We start from the raw sequence: 15,270 nt of genomic DNA, 5'->3' as shown, positions 1-15,270 counted from the left end.
GAGCCACTCTATAACATGAACCCACCTTGAAAACCTTATGCTCAACGAAAGAAAGCAACGTATGATATGATTCCATTTCCATAAAATGCCCAGAATAGTAAAATCCATAGGGAGAGAAAACAGACTAGTGGTTGCCAGGGGATGGGGGGGGGGGCGGTGGCCGGGAGAGTGCTTATTGGTAGTTTCTTTATGGAGGGATGAAATGTTCTGGAACAATATGGTGAAGATGCTTGTACAATGCTGTGAGTATACCCAAAGCCACCGAACTGCACATTTTAAAAGATTTTATTTATCTATTTGAAAGAGAGAGAGGCTGAGAGAGAGAGGGAGAGAGAAGGAGCAGGGAGGAGGGAGAGGGACAAGCAGACTCCTGGCTGAGCAGGGAGCCTGGTGCGGGACTCCATCCCAGGACCTCATCCCAGGACCCCAGTATCACCACCTGAGCCGAAGGCAGTCGCATAACCCACTGAGCCACCCAGGCGCCACTGAATTGAACATTTTTTAAAAAAAATATTTTATTTATTTATTTGACAGACAGAGATCACAAGTAGGTAGAGAGGCAGGCAGAGAGAGAGGAGGAAGCAGGCTCCCGGCTGAGCAGAGAGCTTGATGCGGGGCTCAATCCCAGCGCCCCGGCATCATGACCTGAGCTGAAGGCAGAGGCTTTAACCCACTGAGCCACCCCGGCACCCTGAATTGAACATTTATAAAGATTTTTTATTTTATTTATTTGACACAGAGAGAGATCACAAGTAGGCAGAAAGGCAGGCAGAGAGAGAAGGGGAAGCAGGCTCCCCGCCAAGCAGAGAGCCCGATGCGGGGCTCAATCCCAGGACCCTGAGATCATGACCTGAGCCGAAGGCAGAGGCTTTAACCCACTGAGCCACCCAGGCACCTCAGAATTGAACATTTTTAAATGGCTAACATAGAGTACAAAGTATTAAGTGAATTTTACCTCCATTAAAAAAAAAAGTTCAGGGGAAAAAATGTAAAGTGATGATAACCGAATGAGCCACACTGATGTTGTAACAAAAAAGGAAAAACACAAGCTTGGCCCCTGAGGAGGTACCAGAGTTGGGGGAGAGACACAGGTGGTCTGCATTTTTCAGAACTTCTCCCAGAATCGGAAGCGTTGCTGGCCTCCCCTGCTGAAAACACCAGAGGGATGCCCACTGGTTTATGTTACTTTCCTTCTGGAATTTTGTTTCATGCTAGGAATTAGGTACATGCTACATTCAGCACAAGACACATTGTTAGGGAACGGTGGGGACACCTCCAGAAGCCAAATTTCTAGATGCCAGTCAAGGGTCAACCTTGCAAGAGACCCTTCTAAAGATAGAAGACTTGGGGTGCCTGGGTGGCTCAGTGGGTTAGGCGTTTGATTCTTGGTTTCAGCTTACGTCATGATCTCAGGGTCACGATCTCAGGGTTGTGAGATCGATCCCCACATCAGACTCCACGCTCAACATGAAGTCTGCTTGAGATCCTTTCCCCTCCCTCTCCTTCTGCCTCTGCCCCTCCCCCTGCTTATGCTTGCACTCTCTTGCTCTCTCAGTCGCTCTCTCAAATAAATAAAAAATACTTATTAAATCTTTAAAATTAAACAAGTAAATAAAATACAGACTGAAGCCCCAGAACTGCTATGGTCTTTTCCTCAGAGTTCCCCATTCAGTTCTTTGTAGCCAAGCCCCCGAACCTTTTTGAGTTACCCTTCTAAAATACACGGAACCTCCTTTTTTATCTCTCTGACTCCGCAGTCCAACCGTCTCTCCCCCACTGAAAGGCTGTGACCTCGAAGCCATCGGTATCAGTAATCTGGGTGTGAGACCAGCATCTTCCATATAAAGTATGCAGCAGGATAGCCTTCCGCTGTCTCCTGGAGACATTGTACCAAAGCTTTAGCGAACAGATCTGAATGGCAGGAGTACAGGGCGTTCTGCAAAAAGCAGAAAAGGGCAGACTCCACACTAACACTGAGCTATAGGCTCAGGTGAACAGTCACCTGCTAACCTCATTATCAAACAAGAGAGCTCTACAATCTTTTTTCCCTCCTGATGTAATAAAAGTCACCGGCTTCTCATCCTGCCGTAGCTGGTCTCTGCCACGGGCAGCACCTCTTAGACTTTTATTTTTCACATCAGCACGCCACTTCTGGTATCAATTTCTATATTAAGTCAGATGCAGACCAGGCTGTTGTAACAGCCTCTAAAACACAGGACCCCAAGCGACATGGAAGCTCATCCCTCATCTAATATGTTATAGGCTGGTGGGAAGTCCAGGAAAAGGAGATGGCTCTGATCCTTGATCTGTCCGTTTTACACCTTGGGCATATGCCCTATTTCCTAGGGGCACCTGGGTGGCTCAGTCAGTTAAGGAGAGTATTCTTGTTTTCGACTCAGGTCATGATCTCAGGGTGGTAAGATCGAGCCCTGCATGGGGCTTCACACTCAGTGGGGTGTCTACCCAAGAGTCTCTCTCTTCCTCTCCTTTTGCCCTCCCCAACCCCTCCCCCTCTCTCTCTAAAACAAAAAAAATAATAATAAATCTTGGAACTGCTACTTTCCATCCATTGGGGAGGAAGAAGAGGGGAAGTATAGGAGATTGGCTTTGCTTTTAAGGAGATGAACTAGAAATTGCACACAGTATCTCTCTTTACATCCCATTGGCCTGAACTTAGTCACGTGGTCACATCTAGATGCAGAGGAGGCTGGGAAATGTAGTCTGTGGCTGGGTGGCCAACTCAGACTAGAGGGTTTTTATTTCTAAAAGGGAAAATGGGGGCACCTGGGTGGCTCAGTGGGTTAAGCTGCTGCCTTCGGCTCAGGTCATGATCTCAGGGTCCTGGGATCGAGTCCCGCATCAGGCTCTCTGCTCAGCAGGGAGCCTGCTTCCTCCTCTCTCTCTGCCTGCCTCTCTGCCTACTTGTGATCTCTCTCTGTCAAATAAATAAATAAAATCTTAATAAAAATAAAAGGGAAAATGGATTTTGAAAGACCTGATGAATTTAGCAGTCTCTCTCATGGACAGTGTGTATTAACTACTCAATGTCCTCCAGTGTCCCTTTCCTCCATATCTCTGGTTACAAGTTTTCCTGGTATAAAAAACACATTTCCAAACTTTCCTTGTAGCCAAGTATGGTCGTGTGACAAAGTTCCAGCTAATGCAATGTAAGGGAAAGTGATGTGTGCAACTTCTGACACATGACTTTAAGGTGGGGGAAGCATGCCCTTTCCATCTCCTCTTCAACATTCCTGCTCCTGGGAAGGTAGATGTGACAGCTGGAGCTACATCGTGGGCCATGAGGACGAGAGCCACATCCTAAGGTTGGTAGAATGAGAAGCCAAGAGCAGCCTAGACCTTAGATAATGGTGGAGCCACCATGCCCAACTGAACAGGCCACAACAGAATTTTACCCAAGAGAGAAATAAACTTGTATCTCATTTAAATTACCATGATTTAAAAAAAAAATAAAAAAATAAATTACCATGATTTTGAGTATCTATAACAGCCAGCCAAAACTTCACAAATCTTCACAGACTAATTTTCATAGAGAGTGCCATAATTCCTGGACCTTTTGCAACTTACTTTTTTTTTTTTTCACCCAGCTTACATTTTGTACACATATCCCTATTAGTTTACGTATATCTGATTTTTTTTCTTTTTGCACAGTTCCTTCAGAAGTCATTCCCCTGAAACTTTTTATTTTATTGTGGCAAAATAAACAGAACATAAAATTTCCATTTTAACTCTTTTTTTTCTTAGTAATCTGTACACCCAGCATGGGCTCAAACTTAACAACCCTGAGATCAAGAGTTGCCCGCTCTACAACTGAGTCGCCCTTTAACCATTTTTGAGTGTACAATTCAGTGGCGTTAAGTACATTCACAATGTTGGAGAAGTACCACTATCCTTTCCAGCACTTTTTCATCATCCCAAACATGTACATTTAAGTAAGTAAGTAATTAATTTAATGTACCCATTAAACAATAGCTTCTCCGACTTCCTCCCCAACAGCCTCTGTACTCTACCTTCTCTCTATATAAATTTGCCTATTCTGGGCTCCTCATATAAGTAGAATCTGACAATAGCTGTCTTTTTGTGCCTTTTTTTTTTTTTTAAAGATTTTATTTATTTATTTGTCAGAGAGAGAGGGAGAGAGAGCGAGCACAGGCAGACAGAGAGGCAGCAGAGGCAGAGGGAGAAGCAGGCTCCCTGCCGAGCAAGGAGCCCAATGTGGGACTCGATCCCAGGACGCTGAGATCATGACTTGAGCCGAAGGCAGCCGCTTAACCAACTGAGCCACCCAGGCGTCCCTTTTTGTACCTTTCTAAATCATTCACCTTAACTACTGTATGACTTAGTATCTGTCTCCTTGTTTAGGTCACCTCCGTCATCCTTTAATTAGGTCTCATCATTTATTCCAAAATGAGCTCAGACATCTTTTCCTGGCATTTGATGCATCTTACTTTCTTGTTGTATAAGAGAATGGACTCTTTTCTTACGAAATATACTTTCTAATTGGTCATTGCCTTTATTATCAGAGTGCTTTTTTTTTTTTTGCAGGTTGGTCTTACATCTAACTGACTTGCTAAAATTTCCTCTTGGATCTTTGCAGGGAATTTTTCTAATTAACTTCGGTATTTCTTACAGGCAGTCTCCTTATATCAGGTTGATGATTCCCCTTTCTCTCTAGTTGGGTCACAAAAGTTTTATTATAAATGAGAGTTGAATTTCATCCAATGTTTCTCCTCCTGTAATTTGTTAGTATGGCATATTACATTAATAGATTTTCTTTTTTTAAAGATTTTTATTTAGTTATGACTACATTAATAGATTTTCTTAAATTTTTATTGTGGAGGGGTGCCTGGGTGGCTCAGTGGGTTAAGCATCTGCCTTTGGCTCAGGTTATGATCCCAGGGTCCTGGGATCGAGCCCTGCAGCAGGCTCTCTGCTCAGTGGGGAGTCTGCTTCCTCCTCTCTCACTCTCTGCCTGCCTCTCCTCCTACTTGTGATCGTTCTCTCTTTGTCAAATAAATAAATAAAAATAAAAATTTTTTTAAAAACTTACTCTTTAGGGGCGCCTGGGTGGCTCAGTGAGTTAAGCCGCTGCCTTCGGCTCAGGTCATGATCTCAGGGTCCTGGGATCGAGTCCCACATCGGGCTCTCTGCTCGGCAGGGAGCCTGCTTCCTCCTCTCTCTCTCTCTGCCTGCCTCTCTGCCTACTTGTGGTCTCTCTCTGTCAAATAAATAAATAAAAAATCTTTAAAAAAAAAAAAAAACTTACTCTTTAAAAAAAATTTTTTTTTAATTGTGGAGCAGAGCCTGCCTGTCTGGCTCGTCAGTAGAGCATGTGATTCTTGATCTTGGGGTTTTAAGTTCAAGCCCCATACTGGGTGTAGAGGTTACATTAAAAAAAAAAAAAAAGCCCTTTAAAATTTTTTATTGTGGGGGGCGCCTGGGTGGCTCAGTGGGTTAAGCCGCTGCCTTCGGCTCAGGTCATGATCTCAGGGTCCTTGGATCGAGTCCTGCATCGGGTTCTCTGCTCAGCAGGGAGCCTGCTTCCCTCTATCTTCCTCTCTGCCTGCCTCTCTGTCTGCTTGTGATCTCTCTCTGTCAAATAAATAAACTCTTTAAAAAAAAAAAAAAGTTTTATTGTGGAGGGGAGCCTGAGTGGCTCAGTCAGTTAAGTAGCTGCCTTCGGCTCAGGTCATGATCCCACATCTTGGGATTGAGCCCCACATCTGGCTCCCTGCTCAGTGGGGAGTCTGCTCATCCCTCTCCCTCTGCTCCCCGCCGAACGAGTGCGCTCTCTGTCTCTCTCAAATAAATAAATAAAATCTTTTTAAACAAATGTTTATTGTGGGGAAGTCTGGGTGGCTCAGTCAGTTAAGCGTCTGCCTTCAGCTCGGGTCGTGATTCCAGGGTCCTGGGATCGAGTCCCACATCGGACTCCTTGCTCGGCAGGGAGCCTGCCTCTCTCTCTGCCTGCTATTACCCCTGCTTGTGCTCTCTCACTCTCTCTCTGACAAATAAATAAATAAAACGTTTTTTTAAAAAAAAAAAGGTTTATCGTGGAATTGTCCGCACTTATTGATATTGGGTAGAAAAGTGGAGTGGACCCTCTAATATACAGCCCAGATCTCCTCTTCACGGTGGAGGCATTCTTTCCACGACTGCTAGTGGCTCATGGCACATGGCTTCCAGCTGTGCCTCTGTCTGGGAAAGACTGTTAGCGATAGAGAACCATCTTGCTCAAGCTCATGCTTCTTTCCGAGGGGCAGACCACGTTCTGCATCTGGGCAGTAAGAGGGACAAAAACCTGGCTCCATGCCTCAGCGAGGAACAACCCAGAAGGGCCATTCCAGTTCCATGTTCCCCATCAGATGGACTGAGACCCTTGATGCGACCGTATCAGCTTCTCCCAGCACCAGCCCTGCCCCCTCTCTTCCTCACACACATGTCCTAGAGCACTCCCCGCTAACCATCCTCTCTGGTTGCAGATCCCAGCTCGGAGTCTGTCTCCCAGGAAACCCTACCGGTCAATGACTGCATGTATGTATGTGTGTTTACTTCTAAACAAACATAAGGGGCGTCTGGGTGGCTGAGTCCTTTAAGCGTCTGCCTTGGGCTCTGGTCATGATCCCAGGGTCCTGGGTTCGAGTTTGGGCGCGGCTCCCTGCTCAGTGGGGCGTCTCCCTCTCGCTCTCCCTCTCCCACTGCCAAGCATCCTCCGATCCTTTCCTACTCTTCCTCAGGTCTGCCTTGTCTCCCCATCATCTATCCAACGGGCTCACAGGGTGCTCCTGAAGCCCCCTCCGGTGGCCAGCCAAAGTCAGTAATGACAGAGTGATGTTGGACTGTGGCATTAGTAAAGAATGCTGCTGTCGCCTGGGTCCTAACACAGCAGATCTGTTACTTACCGACCATTCCCCCTTCCCGGCTAATGGAACCCCTATCTTTCTGGTCGGGGCAGCAATGCTCCAGCCACAGGAGGTGAAGTAGAGACCACCAGCCACGGCTCACCTGTTCTCCTTTGCTGGATGCTTGCGCTCACATGCTCCTGTGCAGGAAAAGTGGCCATGTGGTCAGGTCTGGGCAAAGGAGCTCTGCTGGGTGGCCTTGCCCTCCCCACTTCTTCCTGCCTCTGTGAGGTTACAGTACATGCAGCGGAGGCTGTCATCCTGGAGGATAAAACCAAATGCTGAAGATGATGGAGGGGAAAGAGAAAGAGCCAGGCTCCTCCACTACCAACCACAGCAGCCACGGAACCCGCCCTGGAGCTGGCTGGCAGGGATGGGGGGGAGGTGGGCACTCACTCACAGGCAGTCACAGTGCAGATCCCGGATGGGAGGTGGCAGGACCCACATGTCATTTCCACCCTGCCACAGATCCAGGCCCACCTCTGCAGGGGGATGGGTAAGAGGGGCCTACCCCCTGCCACCCCGCAGCCTACTCACCCCTGCCCTACGTTTGCACAGCATTGCTGCCCAGTAGGGCCCGTCCCTGCCACTTTCCTGCCACTGGCTCAGCCGCCCTGCCCTTGACATCTTCTCTGAGGACATCATCATGCCTGCAGGGGTCCTCAGGAGTTTTAAAAAATGGAAATACAATAGGGCGGCTGGGTGGCTCAGTTGGTTAAGTGACTGCCCTCAGCTCAGGTCATGATCCTGGAGTCTGCTTCTCCCTCTGCCTGCCCCTGCCTGCCCCTCCCTGCCCGCCCTGTGCTTTCTCTCTCTCCCTCTCTCTCTCTCTCTCATTCTCTCTCTCTCTCAAATAAATAAAATCTTTTTAAAAAATGAAATACAATAGGGGCACCTGGGTGGCTCAGTGGGTTAAGTCTCTGCCTTCAGCTCACATCATGATCTCAGGGTCCTGGGATGGAGCCCCAAGTCAGGCTCTCTGCTCAGCAGGGAACCTGCTTCCCTTCCTCTCTCTCTGCCTGCCTCTCTGCCTACCCGTGATCTCTGTCTGTCAAATAAAAAAAAAAAGAAAAACAATAAAAAATTGATTTGTCAGAGTATATCACATATAGGAAGGGTAAACATTGCTATGGGGTAAAATTCTGTTTACTTTTATGCATACTGATTGTTATGGAGAATGTGTTCTTTTTAAGATTTATTTATTTATTTTTGAGAGAGAACAAGCTGAGGCAGAGGGAGAAGCCAGCCCAATGTGGCGCTCCATCCAAGGGATCTGGGATTATGACCTGAGCCGAAGGCAGACGCTTAACTGACTGAGCCACCCGGGCACCCCTGGAGAATGTATTTCTTTCTGAGATTATGGCTACCACATGTAAGAAGACATTGCGCCTTCAAGTTCCTAGCAAGTGCCCAGAACAAACTGCTGCTGGGCCCTCACTCTCCCCCACCTCCCCACCTGCGCCTCAGGCCCCTGAGGCGGCCTTCAGGAAGAGGCCCCAGTGTTCAACCAGCTGCTCTGTTCCAAGCCCTTTGCCTGGTCCTGGATTTCTCTCTCTCTCTCTCTCCCCTTCTCCCACACCACATCCACACCAACCCAACAGCAAATCCCACTTCTTTCCCTCAAGACATACACAGAATCTGCCCTGCCTCTGGGGCCACTGGGCTCGGGGTCAGGCAGGATCACCTCTCGCCTTGATTAAGACTCATCCAGCTAGCTCCTCCCCTCAGGACCCGGGCAAAGCACACACCCCCGCCCCCGCCCCTAGTAGGGGCTGCATACAGCACGTGCTCTTCTCTGGGCTATTGCACTGCCTCCTCAGTCCCCTCTCCGTGAGGGTGAAAGGGGCAGGGCTGGGCTCTGAAGTCACATGGCCAGCCTCCTTCCACTGTCCTCCTCCCCCACCCCAGCCTGTTATCTGATCTCCCCGCCATCTGGCCCGTTGCTACCCCTCCTCCTGGCGACAGGGCCTCTGGAGTTTTTGAGAAGTTGAACCCAGCAGCTCCACACCCTCCTAGCCCCCCCAACCCCCACTCAATACACACACAAACACACACACACACACACACACACCAAGGCTGGTTGCACCCTCCCAACATTCCATGGACTCCGTTGTGAGAGCTGATTCGTCCCAATCTCCAGATCCCTGATCTCCAGTCCCCAGGGGACCCTCTGGGACCTCCCTGTTCGTTTCTGGGGTCACGACCCTCCCTTTAGCCTTCTGCTCCCTGGCCAGGGCAGAGCCAGGCAAAGGGCTGATGAGTGATGCCTTCAACACACTGGAGATCACTGAACTAGCCTCCAGGGGTTGCGGCCAGGCCAGACACCCAGACTCAAGGCTCGTGGAGGGGGAAAGAATGCAACCCGGAGTTGGGCAGTAGACAGACCAGCTGACGCCAATCCAGCTGTGAGCAGGCCGGTAGCAGGCGCAGATTTCCTCTGATTTCACCAAGTGTGAAATTGCACACATATGAGGTCATGGTACAGCCTGACCTGGGATGCGGGCCCAGGGACCAAAGCTTCACAGCCCATGAGCCCCTTTGTTATTGTAACTATTTAAAAAGGGCCCAGCATTCTGGAGTGTTCTTCTGGGGAATTTATGTTAATTTTTTCTTCCCCCCCACCCCCTTAACTAGAAAGTTAGAGAGCTCTGTTCCAGTTCCAAACCTCTGGCCAAGAATTAACCTCACCTTGCCAGTAAAATTTTCCTTACTTACAAGTGTGTTTTAATGCCCAGCTGTAAGCAAGGCTTATAATTAAAAGAAAGACACCTCACTGGCTCAGTCAGTAGAGTGTATGACTCTTGACCTCAAAGGTTATGAGTTCAAGCCCGAGTTGGGCATGGAGGCTAGTTAAAAATATATATAAAAGAAGAAAGTCAATTGAACCGACAGAATTAGTATTCCTATGTTTTATTTATTTATTTATTTATTTATTTATGTTATATTTTTTTAAAGATTTTATTTTGGGGGGCGCCTCGGTGGCTCAGTGGATTAAAGCCTCTGCCTTTGGCTCAGGTCATGATCTCAGGGTCATGGAATAGAGCCCCGCATCAGGCTCTCTGCTCAGCAGGGAGCCTGCTTCCTCCCCTCTCTCTCTGCCTGCCTCTCTGCCTGCTTGTGGTCTCTCTCTCAGTCAATTAAATAAATAAAATCTTTTTAAAAAAAGATTTTATTTTGGGGGCACCTGGGTGGCTCAGTGGGTTAAGCCACTGCCTTTGGCTCGGGTCATGATCCCAGGGTTCTGGGATCGAGCCCCGCATCAGGCTCTCTGCTCAGCGGGGAGCCTGCTTCCCCCTCTCTCTGCCTGCCTCTCTGCCTACTTGTGGTCTCTGTCTGTCAAATAAATAGAAAAAATCTTTTTAAAAAAAGATTTTATTTTGTTTATTTGAGACAGAGAGAAAGAGGAGGAGTGAGAAGCAGGCTTCCCGCTGAGTAGGGAGCCCAATACAGGGCTCAGGGCTCGACCCCAGGATCCTGGGATCAGGATCTGAGCCAAAGGCAGACGCTTAACCAATTGAGCCCTCCTGTGTTATGTTTAAGAGTCATCTGGGATATTTGGCAGGGTGGGGGAGAATCATCTGGGATATTTGGTATTTAAAGTATTTGTAATGCTTAAGAGAATTTGGCATCAGCAAAAATATGACAGATTTATCCTGTAGATGTAAGTCTTCCAACATAAAGTGCATAATTGAGTAATCCATTATTTTAGACTTGTAATTTTTCACTGGAACGTGCAAGATAATTTTTCTAGGTGAGTCCTGGAATGTTTAAAAGATCTTGATACTCTTATAATGTATTATGAGAGTTAAGTACCTGGGAAGATTTCACTTCTTAGGCACTTCTGTTGAGCTTCCAAAGAAAATCGAACAGTTTAAAATGTGAAAGCAGAACATTAAAGGGAAATTAATTAATAAAGATTCTAAATGGGATATGAAGCTGTTGAAACTGGGATGGGTTGACCATTCATCAAAGACCTCCCCCAAAAGTGGTAAAATTGACCAGATTTATAAATAGAATAATATTTGGAAATAGAACTTTGAAACTTAAGGAAGACAATGTTTTTTATTGGTAGTTCTTTTGGTTTAGTTACGTTTTTTCAGTAGGCTCCATGCCCAACATGGGGCTTGAACTCACAACCCTGAGATTGTTCGTATGTTCTACCAACGGAGCCAGCCAGGGTGGGTGGGTGTTGTTTGTTACACAGCAATAGCTGATGAACACAACAGTGATAGACTCTTATTAGGTGTAAGACACCCCCAGAAAGAAAACCTACATTTCCCACACTCCCTTGCAGCCAGGCCTGGTCATGTGGAGTGTGGTGGCGGTGACAAGCCCGTCCGACAACCTAGACAAGACCAACACCCAGAAGGAAACAAGATCCCTGACTGATTTCATGGAGCAGAGCTATTTTATCAGCCTGGAAAGAAATAGGGAGCGCAAAATAAACTTCTGACTTGGATCTCTGTTAGAGAATCTAGGGGCGCCTGGGTGGCTCAGTTGGTTAAGCATCTGCTTTTGTCTCAGGTCGTGACCCTGGGGTTCTGAGATCCAGTCCTGCATGGGGCTCCCTGCTCAGCGGAAAGCCTGCTTCTCCCTCTCCCTCTGCCTTTCCCCTGCCCCACTCTGCTCTCTCTCTGTGAAATAAATAAATAAAATCTTAAAAAAAAAAAAAAAGCTAAATCTCAGCTTTTCCCAAACCCAAATCATTATACGCCGTTTTTAAGAAAATTGGCCTCATTCTGATCCATAAAATGATAACCCAGATCTTATAGTTTGGTGCACTCAGCACATGTTCTTGGTTCTGCCCCCCGACATATTATAATTGTTCATAAATATATATTCGCTCATATAAATGATGGGACACCGCACTGCTTAGCACAAGTGCCATCAGTCAAGCATTTATGCCGCTCTTTTTTGTTTGCCTCGGGGGAAGTATTGTTTCTGCAGGCTGGATCCATACATTTCTTTTTTAAATTTTTAAAAAGATTTTATTTATTTATTTATTTATTGGCAGAGAGAGAGCACCAGCAGCGGAAGCAGCGGGCAGAGGGAGAGGAAGAAGCAGGCTCCCTTCCGAGTAGGGAGCCCCACGCAGGGCTCGATCCCAGGACCCCAGGATCATGACCTGATCCCAAGGCAAGAGAATTTGAAAAGAGTCATACGTTTCTTTCCAAGTTCTCTTCTCACAGGCCGGCAGAACCTCTAGCAGCCCACGCTTCCCCGTGCCTCCGCTAGCCAGCCTGATAAAAGCTCCTGGCTGCATTTCTTTCTAAGCCTGAATCTTCAAAGGAGATCCAGGTTTCAGACCCTTGATATCTGGCAAACAGTGCCTCGGAGAAAGCTCTGCGCAGTGTTGCCCCCGGAAGTGTGCTTTGCGTCAGCGGGACGTGAACCCACGGTGTTCAGAGAGTCCCTGCCGCGTGCGGGGCCCCAAGCGGTAACCCCGAGGTCTCAGCTCTCTGATGCAGCGGGACCGCTCCTGCTGGGGTGGCCAACTTCACAAAGTGAGGGCAGGAGGAGCAAGCAGAGGGCCAACACCGCAAGGAATCCATTTACAAGATTCAGTGACAACAAAGCCTGGGGAAAACATCTGCCCTGGGAAGGGGGGGCCGCTGAGGGTAATCGTGGTTTTTATGCTTGTAGACAGGTCAGCCTGGGATAGTGGCAGCCGGCTCCCGGGTCAGCTCCCGGCTGCTCCCCTTCTGCAGTTGTCTTGGCCTGTACATTCGGGATAATGGTGGAACCTTCCAGAACCTCAGAGGGTTGCTGGGAGCCTTACATGGGACAACATACCTAGGGGTCCCAGCCCAGCACCTGGCATTTAAGATTTTGGAGCCGGGATGTCTGGGTGGCTCTGGGGGTTAAGCATCTGCCTTTGGCTCAGGTCATGATCTCAGGGTGGCAGGATCCAGCCCCTGTAGGGCTCTTTGCTCAGCAGGGAGTCTGCCTCTCCTTCTCTGTCTGCCCCTCCCCATTCCCCACTGTGGGTTCTCTCTCTTTCTCAAATAAATAAATAAAATCTTTAAAAAATAATAATGAGAGTAAAAAGAGGAAACAAGTGTTGGCATGGAGATGGAGAAATCAGAGCCCTCATATGTTGCTAGTGAAGACGTAAAATAGTGCGACCACTGTGGAAAACACTTTGGTCCCCAAGAAGTTAAACATAGAGTTACCATATGACCCAGCTATCTGCTTCTGGGTATCTACCCAGAAGAACTGAAAACAGGGCTGAAGCAGGGACCTGCAAGTCAATGTCTGTAACAGCTTTATGCCTAGTAGCCAAAAAGTGGACAGAAATCAGACACCTATCAACGGATGAATGGGTTAACAAAATACAACGGAATATGACCAATCCATAGGAAGGAACAAAGGACTGATGATACACGCTGCTGCATGAAACGTTACGCTAAGTGCAAGAAGCCAGACACAAAAGACCAACTATCACAGGACTCCACTTCCATGAAATGTCTAGAAGAGACAAATTCACAGACTCAAAAAAAGTAGCTTCGAGGCTGCCAGGGGCTGTGGGGAGGAGGGCGTGGGGAATTATTGCTTGATGGGTGAAGAGTTATGGTTTGAAGGGATGGCAAATGGGGGAAAGAGTGAATATTGATGGTTGCCAAGCATCATACACTCAGCTAATCCAAAGGGCTAAATTGGCAAATCTTGTGCTATATATACATATATTTTTACCACAATAAAACCATTGGGGTTTTCTTAAGCTGCACCAATGAGAGGCTTTGGGTGTAACTGGATAGAAATAGGTGGTGCGGGCGCCTGGGAGGCTCAGTGGTTTGGGCCTCTGCCTTCGGCTCAGGTCATGGTCTCAGGGTCCTAGGATCGAGTCCCGCATCGGGCTCTCTGCCCAATGGAGGGCAGAGGAGGGAGCCTACTTCCTCCTCTCTCTCTCTCTCTGCCTGCCTCTCTGCCTACTTGTGATCTCTTTCTTTGTCAAATAAATAAATAAAATATTAAAAAAAAAGAAAAAGAAATAGGCGGTGCTCAGAACCACGAGCTCCTGCGCCCACCTGCCAGCCTGCACTATGGGGAGAAAGGTGCTGAGGATATAGGAGACTCTGAGGGGAAAGCCTGACCCGGGCCCGACCCAAACCCATGTGTTTGCTCAGAGCTGAACCCATGGCCTGACCCTGAGCAATGAGCGCGTCAGAGGAGGGCTGCTGGGGCAGGCGCTCCCAGGTCTCATCACTGATCTTGAACCATTGGCCGTCCTGAGACCCGTTCCACCTACACCCCGGACCTCAGCAGCGCTACTCACCCTGACTCTTCGGGGTGGCTGAGTACGATCCAACTCCCACAGGAAACCAGAATGCAAATTGGACTCACCATAATAAAGAAACAAATTTCAACCCATGGTGTCAGCACAGTTGTGACACGTGTCAGCGCAAGTAATTAGTTTGATCATCATTATAAGGTCACACGATGGCTTTTTGTCTGCTTGTTGGGTTCTTTACAACATCATTTGCAGACACTGGATGTTAGAATGGTGAAGCGTCCAGGGTGATTGCATTTGGCAGGAGTGTTTAAGCAGTTATGGAAATCTAGTGAGAGGAAGAACTGCTGAACGATTTTTTAATTTTTTATTTATTTTTTATTTTTTTGTCAAAGAAAAAAGAAAGATTGGGGCCGGGTGGCTCAGTCGGCTAAGTGTCTGCCTTTGGCTTAGGTCATGATCCCAAGGTCCTAGGATCAGGTCCTGCATCAGGTTCCTTGCTCAGTGGGGAGCCTGCTTCTCCCTCTCCCTCGGTGGCTCCCCCTGTTTGTGCCTCCCTCTCTCTGCCAAATAAATAAATAAAATCTTAAAAAAAAAAAAAAGAAAAGGAAAAAGAACAAAGATTAGTTAGTATTCCTATCTATACACACGCCCCATGGATCGTAGGGAATCTAGAAAGAAGCATTGCAAGATGGCTGCTCGCATGCCTTACTGGTGAGTTATGGGTAATTTTGCAGTAGCTAACACAACTTTATGCACATACCTTATTTTAAGTATCACTTTTTTTAATGAGCTAGAATTCACACAACAAAAAAATTCATCATTTGAAAGTGTATGACTCGTGGTTTCTAGCCTACTGGCAATGCTGTGTAGTTACCATCACTAATTCCAGAACATTCTATCCCTTCATTCCTGGCGATCCTGGCAGCCCCTGGCAATCATTAAGCTACTTTCTGTTTCTGCGAATTTGCCTATTCTGGTCATTCCATATAAAAAGAATTGGTACTACATGGGGTCTTTGTGTCTGGCTCTTTACTTTGTCACATGCTTTCAAGGTTCATTCATGTTGGGGACACCTGGATGGCTCACTCTGTTGAGCGTCTGCCTCCAGCTTGGGTC

Source organism: Neovison vison, chromosome 7 (assembly GCF_020171115.1).
Source record: "Neovison vison isolate M4711 chromosome 7, ASM_NN_V1, whole genome shotgun sequence".
NCBI lineage: Eukaryota > Metazoa > Chordata > Mammalia > Carnivora > Mustelidae > Neogale > Neogale vison.
The sequence above is the reverse complement of the archived record's forward strand: the minus strand, read 5'-3'. Positions refer to the sequence as shown.